General features: G+C 44.5%; 1 long non-coding RNA gene across 1 annotated transcript; it reads right to left on the bottom strand.

The window, feature by feature from the left end:
- Positions 1–806: 806 nt before the first annotated feature.
- On the bottom strand, positions 807–5,305 carry LOC120407250. Its single transcript, XR_005599860.1, has 3 exons — positions 5,111–5,305; positions 2,391–2,473; positions 807–859 (listed from the first exon to the last, which is right to left on the bottom strand). It is a non-coding gene; the product is annotated as an uncharacterized LOC120407250 (long non-coding RNA).
- Between the last annotated feature and the right edge of the window lie 15,533 nt (positions 5,306–20,838).

The following is a 20,838-nucleotide window of genomic DNA, read 5'->3' as shown; positions in this document are numbered from 1 at the left end:
CTTCAGTTCGATTTCCAGGATCCACAAATAATGGTTTATCATACATTGTTTGCTAGAAATTACCCAAAGCTCAGCTCTTCTGAGATCATTCTGCCATATAGAAAAGACACCCTGTTGCAATCAATAGGTTTCCCATGGTCTCTGCCTGTCGACTGGCTATTATTTTGCTGGTTTTATTTTGCTTACAGTCCCAGCTGCATCAATACATGCATTCAAACTGCTCCTGGGTCTAATTGTAGTAACAGTAATCAGATTTTTTTTTTAGAGGTCTAACACTCTCCCTGGCAAGGTTACAATCCCTTGATCCAGAGAGAGAGAGAGAGGGAGAGAGAGAGAGATATTCACTGTGAGTGTTATTGTGATCCACTTCAATTTCATGGCTTTAAGCAAACATAAGCCCCGTTACATTATTCTCTTAATGCAACTCCCCCATATACAGTGTTCACACTCCCACTCGAGTTACTTTGCATTATTCCTAAATATAATTACAGATGCATAAAAATGAGCAGGCTGAGCATGAATTGATAGGATTATGTAATTATTGTGGCATTATGCTAATACACTTAGTAGTGGTTAAGGTATAACATGAGCGAAAGGCAGTCAGAGAGATGGAGAGAGGAAAAGAGCAGATAGTGGGAGTTCATACGTATGGCTTTTTCCTAGGCATGTCTGAAATGGTTCAGAACCAAGCTAGACTTCAACCTGAATCTTGAACCCCACAGTTTCTGGGGGATACTTCAGTATGAATATTAATATTGGAATGTCAGCATCCTAACACAGCACTAAGGTGGGTTAAATGACGTTACCTGTGATTCAGTACCTAATGCAGAGATATTGTCTTTCAGTTGAGTCTCCTTTTCTGTAAAGAAATGCAGATCAGTGACTCCTATAAGCAGCATGAGTGATACAATGTTCATGAACAGTGCAAGGTGTAAGTATTGGACTGATCCAAGCCCATCAAAATCAATGGGAATCCTTCAATGGGCTTCGGATCAGGCCCATATTTAGGAACAAAAGAAGAAGCATAAGAAACGTTAGAGACAACAAGAAGGGGCTCTTCAAATATGTCAGACAAAAAAAAAGATCAAGGATGGTGTGGGTTCATTGTGCAATGAAGGTGAGCTGGTAACAGAAGATGATGTAGGCATATAGAGCATACTTATTAAGTTTGCAGAAGGCACAAAGCTAGGGGGTTGCCAATACTTTGGATGATGGAGCTAAAATTCAGAGTGATCTTGATAAATTGGACAACTGAGCGATAGACAACAGAATGAAATTCAACAAAGACAAATGGAAGGTGCTATACTTAAGGAAGAAAAACCAAATGCACAAAATACAGAATGGGGGAAAACTGGCTTGGCAGCAGCACTGCTGAGAAGGATCTGAGAGTTGTGGTGGATCGCAACCTCAACATGAGTCAGCTGTTGTAGGAGCAGCAGGGATCTGTATGCTCTGTATAACCTGTATGTTCAAAAGGTCTGTTATACCTCCCCCCACAACCCTTTGTCTCCTCTCCCTCTTTGAATATCTGTGAAGTGGCTTTCTCCCTCTCTCTTCCCCTTCCTCCTGGAATGTTTGTGGAATGAATGGGCTGCTTGAACAGCCGGAAAATTAGAAGAGCTCCCAGGTAGACAAGGTGTCTGGGACTCTAATTAGGCAGCGCTCACACACCCAATGCATGGACACTGCATGGACCCTATCCGAGGTGGAGTGTCACCAACCAGACGCGGCCAAGTCATCTCTGGTCACAGGCCATGAGGAACAGGTCCTTAAAAGGGGAAGTGGTGGCCCAGCCTGTGCCACTTCCTAGAGCTCCCATTGGCTGGGAATGGCAAACCACGGCCACTGGGAACTGCGAGCGGCCGTACCTGCAGACAAAATGTCTCGCGGCCCACCAGAGGCTTACCCTGAACAAGCCGCAAACCAAGTTTGGGAACCCTGGACTAGATGACCCTTTCAGGCCCTTCTAACAGTATGATTCTAAGCATCTTACTGGGCTCTCAGAGGGTAAAATGTAAGGTTTTAAAGTCACACTTACCATGTATAAGCATGAGATAAACCTCACATGAACAAACAATTGTATGGAGATATTAGAACCTGACAGTATAGAAGTGACCAACTTTTCTCAGTGTTTTTGCTGGAATCTTCTCTAGTAAGAAGCTGCTTGACAGTTATACAATTTGTCCCCCCCATTGGGTTAAATGGTTGTCAAACAAGTGCCGGGATCTATCATGGCTTGATGATGGACTTCCCTGAATTTATAACAAAAATGGAACAAAGGCTGGGTCATTTCCTGCTCTGCCACATCTTTCTTTGTAACGTTGGGCAAGTCCCTTAACCTCTCCATGTCTAAGTTTTGTCATCTGTAAAATGAGGATAATATCACCTACCCAGTACTCTACAATAGGCAGGTGCTCAATTCTGTGGCAAGGTCCCTGGATTCTGTGGCACTCTCCTGGATGGTCCATGGCAACTTTAGAGAAATTTTTAAAAAATAGAAAGCTTACTTTAAATTAAATAAAAAATGGTAATGCAGTCTGCATAGCAGCCCTCCTATTTATTCTGATATTCAACTCCAACACTTTTAGTTTTTGATATGAGGTAGCATTTTGATGGGAAAAGGCATAACTGCACCACAGAGGTTATCAGAGGGGAAGGAGATGGAGCAGGTATATTAACCAGCTATTTACACTAAAACAAACAGAAGCGAAATAGTTAACAATATCAACACTTAAATTGCCACTATTTGATGGAAGCATCACAGATATCCCCATCCAGTGTGCTGCAATCCTGAGCCAGAGGGGTCACCTCTAGAATGAGTAAGCAGTTCACTCTCCATGGGCCATTCACTTTTTGACCACTCTCTCAAGACTACCAGCAAGAGTGCCAGACAGCACCAGTGATGATAGTGGCTTTTGGGCTCTGGACACCTTACTAGGCAATGGATGGAGACCATGATGTCCTGTCACACAGGCTACCAAGCAGCCTTATGATGTTTCCCATTTCTGATCAGTTTGAAGTAGTGCTGGTTAGGGTTTATTTTGCTTTGTCTTGTGATTGGCTTCCTGGCTATTAATAGTGTGATGTTGCACTCCATATGTTTTATGGAAATATGCTTATAAGTGTGAATATAATGTAACTGGAATATGCTTTATGAAAAAGGTCTCTTGTAAGGTATCATTACAAAGCTTATAATCTACCGAGTGTGGTCATCCTATTTGTATGTATGTATCATTCCTGTATCTGAAGCTAGAAATATGAAGTATAACTCTGAAGTCCTATTGTAATTATGCAAAGTGTTGGCCATTAATGGTGGTTTGGAAACTTGATGGCTCCCATTAACTAGAACAATTGATTGTAAATGGCTCTGTTTAATTGCAAACCTCCCTGGGTACCTGCAGGTCAGCCCTGGAAGAATGAAGAAGGAAGTCTTACAGTGACATGTAATCAGGTCACCTGAACTGGAATCCATCTTAAACCTGGTGCTTTTCCATTTAGAAGGAGGGGTGGGGACCCAGACAGACAAAAAATTCTCGCCTTGTGCCAAAGCTATAAAAGGGTGGAAGAGAACAAAGGGGGGGTCCAAGTAATGAGAAACCCCCTGCTTTTCACCCAAGATACCTGCTGGAACTAGCAAGGACTGTTCCAAGGGAAAGGATTGGACCCAGACTAGGAAGGAGTCTAGTCTGTGAAAGAAGATTATTGGAACATCTCTGAGGGTGAGATTTACCTATAAACAGTTTTTTAATGTATTAGGCTTAGACTTGTGTGTTTTGTTTTATTTTGCTCGGTGACTTACTTTGTTTTGTCTGTTATTACTTGAAACCACTTAAATCCTACTTTTTATTCTTACTAAAATCACTTTTGTTTATTATTGAACCCAGAGGAAGTGATTAAAACCTGGGGGAGCAAACGGCTGTGCATATCTCTATCAGTGTTATAGAGGTCAGACAATTTATAAGTTTACCCTTTATTGGCTTTATACAGAGTAAAACAGATTCATTTGGGGTTTGGATCCCATTGGAAACTGGGTGTCTGGGTGTTGGAGATAGGTGACCTGCTGAGTTTTTGGTTAAAGTCTGCAGCTTTGGGGGCATGGACCAGATCTGGGTCTGTGTTGCAGGAGGCTAGCATGTCTGGCTCAACAAGACAGGGTTCTGGAGTTCCAAGCTGCCAGGGAAAACGGGCTCAAAGGTAATTCCAGAACATCAGGTGACAGTCCAAAGGGGGTCTCTGTGACCGAACCCATCACAAATAGGTCATTACACCAGCCAGTTTCTAGCAATGGCAGTGCTGTTAGGATGTCCATCGTGGTTAACTTTGCATAATTACTCCCACCCTAATTACTTGCATAAATACAGCCAACACGAAGGAACACAGAGACAGGAGGTAAAGAACCTGAACTTGCTCTCACTTTCACTGCTAGAAATCATGCCATTGAAACCAATGGAGTTAGACCAATGTAAAACTTGTGTAAGTTTGAAAATCAGATCAACAGCATCTGAAGAGAGAGTCGAAGATAATATGACTGCCTCTGGAAATGGGTTATCATCTTCATGATGAGGAGCAGTGACTTGCCCCTGTATAGGAGGAAGACTGGATAAAACATTTCCTTGGTGCTTTTTGGTCCTTGCTGAGAGGTAGATGACTCACTGCTTATGTGGGGCTGGATTCTGCTTTCTGTTATGGGTATTAATCCAAATAACTCCACTGAAGTCAATGGGTCTACTCTGGATTTCCACCAGCATACCAGAAAGTGGAACCTGGCTTTTAAGTTCTGGCTTGGAGTGAAAGCAGTTGTGGGTAGCAGTTACAAGCTACCAGTGTAACAGGTACAATGTCTCCTAATAAGGGTATCTCAGTCATATCAGAAATATTTAATGGAGTTTAGCACTTCGTTTTTACCTTCAGGCTTTGCTATCTCCTCCCCACCCTTCCCCTTATTTTTCTTTTCCTTCATGTTCCTCTTACTGTCAACTGGAGATGGCAGGTGAGAAGTTGACTTCCATGGATTGGGCTGGTAGGGCAGAAAGCTGCTATACATTGTGGCTTTCCTTAGAGGTGGTACACCACTATCCAGAAGTAAGTTAAATAGTAGTAACACTTTTACCTGCAGGTTTGTTCACCTCTCGCTCTCTCTCAGCTGGCTCACAACACAGATCAATGTGCCCTAAGGAAATTTTATTTGCTTTGCCTCCTGCATAGGGAGGCACTAGTCTGTAGCCATCATCCCCAGCAATAAATTAAATTCAGGCACCTGCAAGGGCTGAAAACAAGCCTGAGTGGAGCAGCTCACAGTGTGAGATCTAGAGGGTTTTCTTTTAACTTTGTCCAGGTTACAGAGGATTGCATCATGGTGTGTGGTTTTACATCACAGCACGCTGGAAATCAGTGTGACACGAGGCAACACAATTGAAGGGAGCACAGGCACGTGCAAAACCTTTAATAAAAGAAAGGCGATTTTCTGGAGCTGGCATCTGCTCAGTCCCTTTGGTTACTTCCACTTGCCTACCCTTAAAAATGAAGTTCTGTTTTCCCGAACACACTGATGCTTCTTGTGTCAGGAATTATTTTTATACCATGTGGCCATGGCCTTTTGTTTAACACTTTTGGGGCCAGACCTTTGGGGCTGGGTTGTGGTTTTCCAATCCAATGCTGCCATGCAGACCCAGAAGCATAGGATCATGTCCCTTGCTTCAAGTAGCAGATTACTACCCAGCTCAACATGGGGGAGGGAGGAAGGCCAAGGCTCCACCCTCTGCCCACCTCTCCCCACCCGCCTGCAGAGGGAAGGGAGTAGTGGGTATGCAGTACATGTTTACCAGGGCCGGTGCAAGGATGTTTCGCGCCCTAGGCGAAACTTCCACCTTGCACCCTCTCCCCCGCCACGCCCCCACCCTGAGGCGCCCCCCACCAGCAGCAGCTCCCCCTCTCCTCCCTGAGGCACCCCCCTTGCGGCAGCTCCCCACCCCCCACCCTCTGCCCTGAGGCACCCTCTGCCCCAGCTCACCCCTGCTCCGTGCATGAGCACCCCGAGCACGCCGTGGCGCCTTCACTTTTCCCGCCTGATTGGCGCCACAAGCCTGGGAGAAGTTAAGCGGCCACGGTGTGCTAGGGGAGGAGGTTGGGCAGGGGTGAGCTGGGGCGGGGGAGTTCCCCTGCATGCCACTCCCCTGCTTTACTTGCTGCAGGCAGCCCTCCTCGCGGTCCCCTGCCCCAGCTCCCTCTGCCTAAATGCCGGCGGCGACTTGGGCAGCTGAAGATCCGGCCTCCACGGTCGCTGTTGAAGAAAATGGCGCCCCCCAAATCCTAGTGCCCTAGGCGACTGCCTAGGTCGCCTAAATGGTTGCATTGGCCCTGATGTTTACACTTGTGTGCCTGGACACAATGTCTGGGAAAGCCATGCAGGGACACTGGGGGTCTCTTACTCCCCCACACATCCCTTCTCAGCCATGCAGCCCCAGCCAAAATCTGGACCTTTCTGATGTCAGTTGCCTTATTTTTGGATTATGTCCCATTTCCTTCAGAATCCTTCCTGCTTCAAAGAGAGAGTTTGGATGAATAGGACCCTCCATATTAGCTATAAACCCTTTTAATTAGGCTGATCCCTAAATTACTTCTCTAATGAGATTAGCCCACCTTTCACAGTGTGTCTTTGTACCTTTTATCTTCAAGACAAGCTGTGGCTCCAGTTGCTATATACTACATCATCCCAAAGGGTAATTAGCATGCTGACTGCTGACCAGGACTCATATGTAAGTATCCAGAAGGAGCAAACCAATGCTTCATATAAGTATTATCACCTCTCATTATTGAAATTGCATTCCAGATGCCAGCATCCTATTTCCTTCTTAAGTCAAACTGCATGAAGGCTTTACAGGTTCTCCTGTAATAACTTGTCTAACTTTCTTTCCAGCCATTGTTCTCTAGCCCCGTCGCTTTTAGCTGATATTCTTTCTTTCAGCTCCTTGCTCCTAGATTTATTATTCCACAGTGATTGTGTTGAATTGCATTTGAAATCAATTAGCACAGGTACTCAAAGATGAATGTTCATGCTCTGAACAAAGTGATGAAAACATACCATTTAAATAGAAATCAATTTCCGTTTCATGTATTTCTTCCTAGCTTTTGCCCCCAAATTAATAGTTTTTAGATTTTTCTATGTAAAGAGGGGACTTGTCTCTCATAAAGCACTTCCTTCTCCTCCTGCCTACTTGGACTTATAAGGCATAATCCACTGGGAGTGATATTACTGGATTTTCACTGTAACATTTTCACTGTCACAAATAGAAAACTAGAACATTTTTGTTTGACTAAGGAAGAATAGCTAGCTCAGGAGTGGGTAGAATTTGCCCTCCTCCCCTCATATTTTAGTGACACCATTGTCCGTATCTCCACAGGAAACGATTTAATTCTAACAATAATAAACATAAGGACTGCAGTAAATGAACCCCATGTGGCTACAGTAGCTGGCATTGCTCAGTAGGCTTCATCTTTTCCATAAACTTGAACACACCAATTATGCTCACAATGCAAAGTGAGCCAAAATGAAAGAACAAGAGAAGGATTCAACAATTTTGCCATTGGGCCCCAGGACAATCCAAACATTTCCAAACACTGGAGGCAAAGGAGTTGTGGAATCACACTCAGAATGCCATCACAAGGTCATTGCAAAAGTCTAGAAAGGCTTTTAAAGGTCAGTGTGAAAGACACAGGGCCAGATTCTGAACAACAGAGTAATCTGATTCTAAACAGCATCACCCTGACTAGATTCTAGTCCATGGTTTAGAAAAATGCACCATATCCCTATAAACATTCTGCTAGCAGAATGGATAGATAATTAGCATACAGGTGCCTCTCTATATGTGAAGACTGGCAAGAAAATTATCTAGCCTGGCTCATAGCCTATTGCTGATGAAGTAGGAGCATCTACTTAAATTAAAGGCCTTGATTCGATTTACAGATAAAGAACCTTCTTTACTTGCCTTACCCAGGCAAGCAGTCCCATTGGCTGCAGTGGAACTAGTCACCTCAATAAAGCAGGCAGGACTGGAGCAGGCATGAATAACGCAAGCACAGAAGTAAAGTGAGCAGATCCAAAACCTCAGCCGGGGATCCGCATAGCATAGGGCATTGTGGCCACACTCCCTTTCTTACAGTCCCACCACATATACTGGCAGCAAGTAGGGGGTGTGGTGTAGGGGGGCTCTACACTGGCTCTGTGCCACCAGAGAAGCCCCCCAGGGCTAGATTTGCTGGCTTTAGGGCTATCCTGTATTGGCAGTGCTCCACATGTAACCACAGCACTCCCAAGGATCTGGCCCTTCATCCCCAATTCCTTCATCATATAACTGTCTTAAATATAACTGTCTTTTTAAATTGCTTGTCAACTTGAAGACCTACATTTTCATAATCGTTTCATTTATCATCTTCTTTTGCCAAAGAAATCTAATCCCTGAATTTAAGCACGCATCTGTCCTCTTCATGTGCTCCAGAGATGTCACATAATTGTCTAGTCTCCCTGTTATGTCTTGATTCTCTGGTTCTACTTTTCCACCACTATTATTATTGAGCTCCTCCAGTCAGTTTTCTTCGCCATCCATTTCAGAGCAGGAGTCTTGTGTTACAGTGCTTAGAGCAAAAGACTAGGAACCAGAAAAATTATTGATTCTAATCCTGACTAGGCCCAAGACTCAATCTGTGGTTCTGAACAAGCCACCAACTTGACTTCCTTGATGTTGGTCAAACCTAGATGAAGCCAGCGTAAAAGTAGGACATCACTAAAACCAAGATGTTGCATTTGTGGTGCGCTTGCACGGACAAGTGACAAAGGCAGAAAGCTTTTGTTGAAGAGTATTTCTGGGACTTACTGCAGCTCTCTCTGTTTAGTCTTTTCACGATTTTTATGGACTTCTAAATAAATTGTTAATTAAATAACTGTAGAGACCAGCCAACATTGCAAGGTCCAGATCCAGCTCAGAATGTCCCTGAAGTCTGGTGGTGTTTGGACTCAGATTTTTAGTTCTGGCTCCCCCCATCACTAATAGTTTATTCCTAACACAGTTCCCATTTAAAGATAATGGGCCAGATCATGGCTGCTTCTATGGTCTCTTTGCATTGCTCCATCAGTGCCAGGCAGCCATTAAATTGGTCTGACCAGCCAAACTTCCGCCAACATGGGAGCTCATGGGTGGTGTAGAACTAGGTCACCGAGTCCTATGCAACCCCTGCTTGCAGCCAGCAGCATATGGAGCATGGAGATGGCACGGCTGAGGGTCTGGAGTGCTTCTGCATCTCAGTGATCCCTGGATGTCATAACAAACCCTTTCGGGGCCACTACCAGCACAACAGTTCTGTGGCTTCTCTCAGTGGCTGCTTTTGCCTGCTCTCAGGTCATGCACCAGGCATAAATTGGCCAGCCCCCAGCACTGTGGCCATGATGTAAGGCTACCCACCAAGAGTCAAGCGTCCATGAGCATGGAGCCACAAGCAGGAAAATGGGCATCAAGCCACTAGTGTTTTAAAAACTAGGGTTGAGTAAGCAGGTAAAAGTTCAAAGGTTCACACAAGAACTGAATTAAGGAAGGCTTGTTTAGTGATCGTTTCACATTTTGAGCCACAGCCTGGGTTGATTAATCCTGAAACAAACTGGCTGGAGAGTATGTGTACCGCTACCCCCTACTAGATTGGATTGGGACCACAGAATCATAGCTCTCCTGCGGGTCACTGGCCCTATACCATTAGCAGCCATCAGAGACCCTGTGTTAGCTCCAGTATTAGGTGCCTGTGTCTTTGCAGCAAGAAGTGTGCTAGTCCTACTTTGCTGCAAACTTCTTAAAGGCTGTGGTGTGCGGCACAGTGATGATGACTGTAAAGTCCTAACTGACCACAGGCTTGTTATGACCTAAACCAGCTTGCTTATCCCTACCAGGACCTGGCTATCTACATACAGTAAGAGGTAGCCCAGGTTCTGAAGAGCGTACACTCTAAATAGACAAGAGACACAAACAGACTATTAGCATCTCCAATTTACTGACAAGATACAGAGAGATTATTAAGTGATTTGCCTAAGGTCTCACGGGAAGTCTGTAGCAGAGCTGGAGCCTGGACTTTGACCACCTGACTCCCAGACCAGTGTTCTAATCACAACACCATGCATCCTCTCTAGTCAAAACATCCAGGCAATGCCATAGGCTCCAGTTAGATGTTGATCATAAATACTGCTCAGTGTACTACCGTCACATCTCTAGATTTACATCCGCAGTAAGCTCTGTTATAAAAAAACCCTTTTCTCGTTGTCAACCCATTTACACTGCATATAAATTTCATTGGCATGACTGTAGATTTTAAGGTAACTGCTTTCTGCATACTGTACTCTCCACTTAGGCCAAAAGAAGTAGTAGTTCTAAGAACTATCTCCATCCCATTCCCTACTACTTCATGCTTTTTAACTGATAGCTTTCATGAGAAATGTCAAAAATCATTTCAGTTCTGCTGATAAAACTATCATTAGAGGCATCCGCTAGCTATAATATTTGGGCCATTTCAGAAGCTACCAGACAAAATAACCTGAGCCTGTCTGTTACTGCAGCATAAGGGAACTTCTCTGAAGTCCCTGCAAGAATGTACATTTTTTAAAATAACGATTCTTCTATTGTTATCTGAGCCAGTGTCAAAGCCAAAGGTTAGGTTAAATCCTACATGATCAATGCTTTAGTTTTTTCACTAACCTCAGTCTCTATATAAAGCTTTTCTGATTTGTCTAACTGTCCTACTCTGGGAAACCACTTAGAGGATATTAGAGTGGTTTCCTATGATCAATTTTCCACCATGTCCATCTTTCATCTCCACTCTTACTGTCTCTACTATGATGCTCATCTACATATCAAACACCTTATTCTGAATATCCATCCATCCCATACTTCAAAACTCCTCTCACAATTAGCCAGGAGGAAGCTTTCCCTAGAAAGTGTGCAGTGTGGGAGGGTGCAGGAGTGATAGAGAAGAGGAAGCAGGAGACAGTTAGGAGAGATGGCTGGCAAAGGAATCAATTTTACATTTCATTAACAGTAAAATAAAATAAAATAAAATATTCCAGTTCTTATATCCATGAATCTGGCCTTCCAAATGTGAATCAAAGCAGTACTGCTGTATTCCTTAATCTGCAGACAGACAGTCCAGTGCCTCCAGTGTGTTTCACAACAGTAGCATCAGAGTGAAATTAATAAGACACTAGAGATTTTTCACTGCTTCTATTCAGAATCTTTTTGGCACTAGTAAAACTGAGAACAATTATGTCAGTTTCACTCTGCTGCTGCTTGGAAAAGCAATGAGCAGCTGCAAAGGGAGGCACTGAAGTTTTCCACTGTTTCATGTACCATGTGCTGGGTGATAACTTCAGAAGATTCCATGTGTCTAAAACTAAACTGGCTTTTTATTAAGAGAACTATTTACAGAGATGCTAGCATCTCTCTCTTAGCTTTTCCTAAGGTGCCTATTGTTAAATTGAGACTGGAAGTCTTTCTGACACTTCTCTGGTTCAACCACAAATTACTGAGCTTGATATTGTGTTTGCTTACATAGTAGAAAAGAATAATTTTCTCCGCTACAGGAGTTACTGGGTGAAATTCTTTGGCTTGTGTTTGGCAGGAGGCCAGACATAATGGTCCCTTCTGGTATTCAAATCTATGGTGCAGATCATCAGCTGGTGCAAATCAGCATAGATCTATTAATTTGTGTTAGCTGTGGCTGAGTTTTTCAGATGTCTAAGGGATTTAGGTGCCCAACTCCCATTCAATTTAAATAGTCGGGCATCTAACACCATCAGTCTCCATTAAAAATCCGAGTCTAAGTTGATTTACACCAGCTGAGCCCCACAAATCTACAGCTGTGGTGTCTAAGGGTAAGCAAGGAGTAATGAAGAGTCTAACCAGACACCCAGGCTTATGCACCGCCTTGACAGTCAGAGGACAAGTTCCTTCAGCAGAGAGTGAGATCATGTCTCCTGGCATTTCCTCAAAGTTTTCTCTCTCTTTCCTACCAGCATTACTTCTCTCCTACTTTGGAGCAAGAGAGAGGACCAATCTGAGGTCTGCAGGACTATGTAGGTAGGAGATCTCAAAGTAGCAGAAGCATGAATCCTTCATGAACTTGTGGGACTTTTCCAAGAGGAATGAGCAAAACCAGCTAATGTAACTCTATTCACATCTGCCAGGTCTTGTAAGTGCACAAGTAACACTTCATGGTTAACTGTATCCAAGGCTGTTGGTAGACCCAGGGGCGGCTCTAGGAATTTGGCCGCCCCAAGCACGGCGGCACGCCGCAGGGGGCGCGCTGCCGGTCGCCGGTCCCGTGGCTCCGGGGGACCTCTTGCAGATGTGCCTGCGGAGGGTACGCTGGTCCCGCGGCTCCGGTGGAGCATCCGCAGGCATGACTGCGGAAGGTCCGCTGGAGCCGCCTGCCTCCCTCCTGGCAAAATGCTGCCCCAAGTGCGCGCTTGGGTCTGGAGCCGGCCCTGGGTAGACCTAACAGCACAAGCATGGATTTGTGTCCTCTGTCCAGAACTGTTAAAGAGATTATCCACCAATGCTGCCAGCACTGTTTGCATGCATGCCATACTTTGGTTTGAAGCTTAACTCAGAAAGGCCTTGGTTATAGGATGAGACTGGGTGTTGTTGGAGTTGACTTGCTACCAGCGTCTCACTGACTTTGCCCAAACAGGGGAGGATAGAGACAGAGGGATAAATGGCAAGATCGTTTACCCTGAGTGTTCATTTTTTTTAAATGAAAACAGGTCTATGGCATAATATGAATACCCTCGTTGATATGATTTCAGTTAAGAATGGGTCAAAGTGTTATCCATGGACTTTTATCAATCACAGAATGGGAGGGGTCCATTTCAAGTGTCCGCCGGACACTTCAAGTGTTCAGACTCCCTAAGTACTTTCCAGGATGTCTAGTCGCATGATGTCCAAACTCTGTCAAGGAAGATGTCATGTTTGCAATTGTCTGCTATGATTCGTTTTCTTTGGACCTGGAGAAGTCGTCATGAATTCTGGTGATCTTTCCTACTAAGTATGAGATCCTCTCTTCTGAAACAGGCTGAAGACATTAGCCCAGCTAACCAGAAACATTCTGCTGATGGAGATTTTTCTGACATTATAGCATCCCATAAGTGTATGTACTCTGTTTTATTTACTATTCTACAATTATTCTGAATCCAGTCTGAGCAGATCAGGACTGGAAGTCAGAGCCATCTGTGACAAAGTGGGAATGTTCTTGCAGAGCCCTAGAGGGAAGGGGTGTGCAAGGGTCCGCACAGAGAATGGCCGACACCCTGTCTCCTGGCAACTGATGGCCTGGGCCCCTCCTCTGCAAGGTGCCAACTAAAGGTGTTGGAGAAGAAAGATCAGGTGACCCTCTGGCCTGGGAAAAGACAAAGGGGCTGGAACTGGCTGGGAAAACAGAGGGGAGGCCAGGCAGACCTCCTGGCCTTCCCTGGCCCCCCAAGATGGACCTGACTGAGGAGGTCCTGTTGTCTGTACCTGCAAGACCTGTCTTGGACTGTGTTCCTGTCATCTAAATAAACCTTATGTTTTACTGGCTGGCTGAGAGTCCTGGTAAATCGCAGGAAGCCGGGGGTGCAGGGCCTTGTCTCCCCCAACTCCATGACACCATCTGACAGTGGTTCGCTGACTACATTCCATTTATCATCTGCCATGTCAGTTGGAAGCATGTGATACCATTGTCTGTGTGGTGCATCTATAAATGTATAGAATCTAGGGCCAGAAGGGACCATCATTGTGATCATCTCCAGGGGTTCTCAACCTTTTTCTTTCTGAGGCCCTCACAACATGCTATAAAAACTCCACAGCCCACCTGTGCCACAACTGTTCTTCTGCATATAAAAGCCAGGGCTGGTGTTACAGGTTAGCAAGCAGGGCAATTGCCCAGGGCCCCACACCACAGGGGACCCGTGAAGCTAAGTTGCTCAGGCTTTGGCTTCAGCCCTGGGTGGCAAGTTTCAGGGTCGGGGGCTTTGGCTTTCTGTCCTAGCCCCAGTGAGTCTAATACCAGTCCTGCTTGGCGGCCCCCCTAAACTTGCTCACGGCCCCCCAAAGGGCCCTGGGGATCCCTGGTTGAGAACCACTGATCTAGCTGGACCCACTGTCTAACACAAGCCATAGAACTTCCCCAAAATAATTCCTAGAGCAGATCTTTTATAAAAATCACACAATCTTGATTTAAAAATGGTCAGTGATGGTGACTCTACCACGACCCCTGGTAAATTGTTCCAATGGTTAATTACTCTCACCGTTAAAAATGCATGCTTTATTTTCAGTCTGAATTTGTTTAACTTCAAGCGCCAGCCATTGCATCATGGTATATCTTTCTCTGCTAGACTGAAGAGCACATAATTAAATACTTGTTCTCTATGTAGGTACTTATAGATTGTAATCAAATCACCCCCTTAACCTCCTGTTTTTTACGCTAAACACACTGAGCAACTTGAGTCTATTACTATGAGGCATGTTTTCTAATCCTTTAATCATTCTGATGGCTCTTCTCTGAATCCTCTCCAATTTATCAGCATCCTTCTTGAATTGTGGTCATCAGAACTGGACACAATATTCCAGCAGTGGTTGCACTGTGCCAAATACAGAGGTAAAATAACCTCTCTATTCCTTCTCTACTCCAGAGAGTCCTGTGTCTATGCATTCCAGGATCACATTAGGTCTTTTGGTCACAGCATCACAATGGGAGCTCATGTTCAGCTGATTATCCATCATGACCTCCACATCTTTTTCAGAGTCACTGCTTCCCAGGATAGAGTTCCCCATCCTGCAAGAATGGCCTGCATTCTTTGCTCCCAGATGGATAGATTTACATTTAGCTGTATTAAAATGCACGTTGTTTGCTTGTGCCTTGTTACCAAGTGATCTATAGACTTCCATTTTCAAGTCTTGTCATTGTGAGCTTTTCAGGAGTGCTACATCCACATTAAAGATGTTTCAGTGAAAGCCCGCATTTAAATACATCTTGTTGGTTTTTTTTTTTACTATCACTACTCTTTTGCTAGGAGAAAATAGATTGGCAGTTTAGTCGCCTTGCAGCACACACTGCATGGATTGGTAATAAAAATTGTTCACCAGTTCTCTTTTTGTTTCTTTTCTTCGAGTATTGATCATCTCTCCCATTTTTCCCATTCTCTTCTTTATTCCTGACACTGTTTATTTTGGTTTATGTTGCTTGCCAGCAGCTTCTTCTAAAGGTCCCTTTATTTGTCTTCCAACCCTATACAACTGCTCTGTTTGTGTACCGTACAGCCCATAGTTCCAGTCACTTTGGTTTATTCCCAAAACTGTACCAATTATCCACCAACAATGCAATTTTATGTTGACTGACCTAGTCACAATGCTGTTGGATATCTCAAGTTCCTACTTAATGTATATCAGCAAAGTAGAAAACTCTCTTTTATATCACATTTCTGCATTCACAGTTAATGTTTGAGCCACATACTTTAGGCTTAGATTGCTATTTAGTTCTTTTAAACCTTTCCTTGTTTGTCAATCCCTTCAATTCTTTACTATTGTTATTGCTCAGATCTGGATTCCTTCTTTTGTTTTTATAGCTGTTTAATTTCTAAAATATAAGCAATTTTATGTCTGGTCACTATTCAAGCACCAAAAATACCATGATAACGCTTACAAAAATGACTGTTTTACTTTTTGGTTAGAGGATTTTAATAGAAAAAGAATAGTTTTTGAAATGTTGTGGCTGGATATTACCAAGTTAAACTTGTTTTATCATCCAGGATATATTATTTCTGGGGATTTTCTTACAAAACTTAAAAACAATATGCTCTACAGCAGGGGCGGGCAAACTTTTTGGCCTGAGGGCCCCATTGGGTTTCTGAAATTGTATGGAGGGCCAAATGGGGAGGCCGTGCCTCCCCAAACAGTCAGGTGTGGTCCAGCCCCCGTGCCCTATCCAACCCAGGGGCGGCTCCAGGCCCCAGCACGCCAAGCATGTGCCTGGGGCGGCAAGCCACGGGGGGCGCTCTGCCAGTTGCCGCGAGAGCGGCAGGCAGGGTGCCTTCGGCGGCCTGCCTGCGGAGGGTCCGCTGGTCCCGCGGCTTCGGCGGACCTCCCACAGGCGTGCCGCCAAATCCGCGGGACCGGGGACCTCCCGCAGGCAAGCCGCCGAAGGCAGCCTGCCTGCCGTGCTTGGGGCGGCAAAATACCTAGAGCCGCCCCGATCCAATCCCTCCTGCTTCTCGCCCCCCTGGGACTCCTGTCCCATTCAACCCCTCCTTCTCCCTGTCCCTTGATCACCTCTGGAATCCCTACCCCTGACTGCCCCCCGCTGCCCCATCCAGCCCCCACTCTCCTTCCTGACTGCCACCCTGTCCCCATTCAACCCCCGTTCCCTGCCCTCTGACTGCCCTGACCCCTATCCACACCCCCGGCCCTGACCACCACCCTGAACTCCCCTGCCCTCTATCCACCCCGTCCCCTCCCTCCCCCTTACCGCGCTGCCTGGAGCACCGGTGGCTGGTGGCACTACAGCCACGCCACTTAGAGCACCAGGACAGGCAGCCGCGCTGCTCGGCTGGAGCCAGCCATGCCACCATGCAGCACAGAGCACCGGGTCAGGCCGCGGCTCTGCAGCTGAGTGACCTGGCAAGAGCTCGCAGCCCCACCGCCCAGAGCATTGCACCGGAGATGGGGCGAGCTGAGTCTGCGAGGCAGGGGGAACAGCAGGGGAGGGGCTGGGGGCTAGCCTCTCAGGGCAGGAGCTCAGGGGCCGGGCAGGAGGGTCCCATGGGCCGGATGTGGTCCACTGGCCGTAGTTTGCTATATTAACAAACCAAAGCTAGTCTATTATACTAAATATTTAAAAAGTGTCAAATGTAATATATTTTTGCAGGCATGTGCCCTTTGTCTGAATAATGAATAAATGGTAACCAAATATCTAAATATCTATTTGTCCTCTGCCTATTTTTGCTGAGTAATGAAGTCACTTTTCCATAACAATAACCGCTCATATTTTTTGGATCCACTAATTTTTCCTTCTGCTTTCTGTTGACATCTTCCAGATATTGATGTGCTCAGAACTGAATGCAGTATTCAAGTTACAGTCTCACAAATGCTGCATGGGTAAGGGCTGCCACCTTCCTGGTCTAATATGTGACAGCATATAAATTACTACAGATCTTTCACTGACATACAGTGTGTCAAGCTGATACTCAGTTTGTGGTCTACCACCATCCTTAGGTTTCCTTCAGCTACGCTGCTATCTCTTTTCCAACTGCATATGATTTATGTTCTTGGGAACTGACACCAATTGTACATTTCTAATCCTCTCTTGTATAATTTCTCTTTGCTGCATTTCCTTAATTACCCTCTTTCTGACCTTCTCTTTTCTCCCTCCACCCTACTCTTGCACTTCGGTGACCTCCACTGACTCATTCTCTCAATTTACGGCCAAGTATATTTCTCCCATCCCAGGTTCTAATTCAACAAAGCATTAAGCCCATGCTTAAGCCCCATTGAGTCAGTGAGTCTTAAGTACATGTTTAAGTACCTTGTTGAGTCAAGGCTAAGTCTCTCTACTCCACTCTCCATTTTCCAAACAATGGCTAAGCAAAAAGAATCCACCATATGCAGGAAACAATATGAGCACCATATGAGCAAACAAATGCAGCACATGTGAGGCTTGAAAACACGGGGCTGTTCTCACATAGACATGACCTTATTCCCATCCTTCTTGTTCTCCCGCCAAAACAAAAACCTAACAAACCAAGAACAGACTGAGAGAAACCTACAGAAAAGGGAGAAAAAGAGCATTCACTATAGAGATTGCAGCAGTCTCATTTAGTCTTGAATGGCTGTGTGACCTTTCTCTCTTCTTTCCTTCAGTGATTCCACTTTCAAGGGAATACACTCCTCACTTCTGGAGAGACACACTGCAAGTGAAATCAGTGAGGCAAATGTATTCCAAGTCCGGTCACTGAAGCAAGCACACTCTGAGAGCGGACGTAGTGGCGGACACAAACAGAGCATGTGGCTGAAATTCAAAGCAGCAAGAAGCTAAAAACAGAGACAGCCAGTCTAATGTTTCATAGTGGGTGTCTAAAAATAAAATGAAAGCCCAAGTTTTAAAAAATCTGCTCATACAAGTTGAGTTTTGGATACCACAGATTTGCTAAATCTATTAGTTGCTTTAGACTGATTCAGCAGTCCATCTCTATTCAGGAAAGCACTGAAGCATTCGCTTCATTTCAAGCATATGCTTAAATCCTATTGAATTCAATTGGGCTTAAGCATGTGCTTAAAGTTATACATCCTGTCTGATTTGGGCTCATCTTCCCTGAAACCCAAAACTCAGGTATTTAGTAGAGTTCAACCCATGCTTTGTCCACTAGGTTTTTTAGCCCAAATGAGCTTTTCTAAGTAAAGCTGTCAGAACAAAGGTAAATTGCCAATATGAACTGGCATAAATTCCACCCTAGTTAGACTTTAAAAAATGATCAGGCTTTTCTGGAGCTTATAAGGAAAGACTACAACAGCTAACTATATATAGATTGGCTGAGCAAGGATTAGGGAGTGGAGAAGCAAGATAATGGTCTGTAAATATTTCAGGAGTGTAAACATCAAGTCACTGCCAAAGCTTAAATGTGGGATGCAACGTACGAAGGAAACCCAGAATGAAGGACATCCAAATATCTTCAGTCCAGGAAAGTTAAAATACTGTGGGGTCCATTCCCTTAGGTGAATGACTCTCTAACCTCAATGTTGGGATTCTTTATGTCTGATGTCAGTAATTTTCAACAACAAAAGTGATGGGGACTTAAAGTTTGTTTGGTAACTTGGATTAAATGTCAGAGGGGTAGCCGTGTTAGTCTGGATCTGTAAAAGCAACAAAGAATCCTGTGGCACCTTATAGACTAACAGACGTTCTGCAGCATGAGCTTTCGTGGGTGAATACCCACTTCTTCAGATGCAAGCATCCAAACTACAACTCCTACGAGGCACTGTGGTAGCATTTCCAAATCAAAGCTTCTAGGTTTTGGACAAAAACATTTCAGTTTTCAGATCAAGTTTTAATGAAAAGTGAAAATTTTCAGTAGAAATCAGTCACTTTTCACTGAAAATATAAAACCCAAATTTCCACTCAAAAATAGTTTCAACAGAAAATTTTCAAGCATCTGAAGAAGTGGGTATTCACCCACGAAAGCTCATGCTGCAGAACGTCTGTTAGTCTATAAGGTGCCACAGGATTCTCTGTTGCTTTTTTTGGATTAAATGGAGGATCATTCCCCTAATGAGGGACACTTGAGAGGCAGACTCTTGAATCCACATTTAGACTTTTAAATATTCGTTTTAGGTGCTTAAATCAGCATGTAAGTGTCTGAAATGTGTGTTTATTAAAAAGGTTTGGTCAACCAAATAGGGAGTAGAATCATCATCTACGTCATCTACATTGTTCACGGTGGATAGCTGAAGTGAACAACCCAAAGCATGAAAGTTGTGCATCCAAACTATTTAGCAAATAGTAGAGCTGGTCCAAAAATAAAGGTTTTTTGTTCCCCAGAAAATTTCAATTTTTTGGTATAAAATAGAAAACTGCCAAAACCAAAACCTGAAAAGTTTGACTTGGAAATGTTTCTACAGTGCCTCATGGGAATTGTGGGGGGCATGGACCAGCATTCACATCATGCTCCCTGTCAGTAACTGGCCCAGATGGGGGAAGCTAATGATCCAACCAGCGGACCAAAGTCGGTGATGAATCCTGGTCATGTGCCACCTGAGGAATGTTGCACATATACTAAGAGGAAGATGGGAATTTGTAGGTCAGGTGCCTCTAGGGTGACCAGACGTCCCGATAAAATCGGAACTGTCCTGATTTTGAGGAGTTTGTCCCGTATCCCGACCAGAGTACGGTCAGGACGCCATTTGTCCCGATATTTTGTTTCCTGGTCTTCGGCGGCAATTCTGCGGAGAGTCCTTCAGTCGGGGATGGTCTTCGGCGGTATTTCAGCAGCAGGTGCTTCTGTCTTTGGTGGCAAGGTTTATTACCCACTGCTGAAATACCGCTGAAGACCGTCCACAACTGAAGGGCTCTCCGCCGAATTGCCACCAAACTCCCGGACGGGTGAGTGTTAAAAAAAGCCCTCCCCCTGTGGTGGTCCCGATATTTTCACCTTAACATCTGGTCACCCTAGGTGCCTCATGCTCCCATTCTCCTCTGTGGGCTAGGTTAATGACCAGACAACATCTCACAAGATCTACCACAGCATTCCCACTTGCTGAGTCACTGCAATTCATCATGGGTGTCCCATGGCTGCAGTGTATCATGGGTCATGTAGTCAGTCTGGGAAGTCCAGTCCTTAGAGGAGAACTGGAACAAAAGGCATCCAAACTACAACTCCTACGAGGCACTGTGGTAGCATTTCCAAATCAAAGCTTCTAGGTTTTGGACAAAAACATTTCAGTTTTCAGATCAAGTTTTAATGAAAAGTGAAAATTTTCAGTAGAAATCAGTCACTTTTCACTGAAAATATAAAACCCAAATTTCCACTCAAAAATAGTTTCAACAGAAAATTTTCAACCAGTCCCTAGTAAATAGTCATAAAAAACTGACCTGATCTACTCCCACTGAAATTTTTCCAATGAATCCAGTCACATAAATCAAGATTGGTTCACAAAGAGCAAAAAGGGCAAAATTCACAATAAATATTTTTTCCTCAATGATTAATTCAACTAGCTGTAGTGTATATCATTTTAGGGCTTCTGCTGCACAGCAGGTTCAGATGGAAGATATATCGTTGAGCAA

Source organism: Mauremys reevesii, linkage group 6, assembly GCF_016161935.1.
Source record: "Mauremys reevesii isolate NIE-2019 linkage group 6, ASM1616193v1, whole genome shotgun sequence".
Lineage (NCBI taxonomy): Eukaryota > Metazoa > Chordata > Testudines > Geoemydidae > Mauremys > Mauremys reevesii.
The sequence above is the reverse complement of the archived record's forward strand: the minus strand, read 5'-3'. Positions and strand labels throughout refer to the sequence as shown.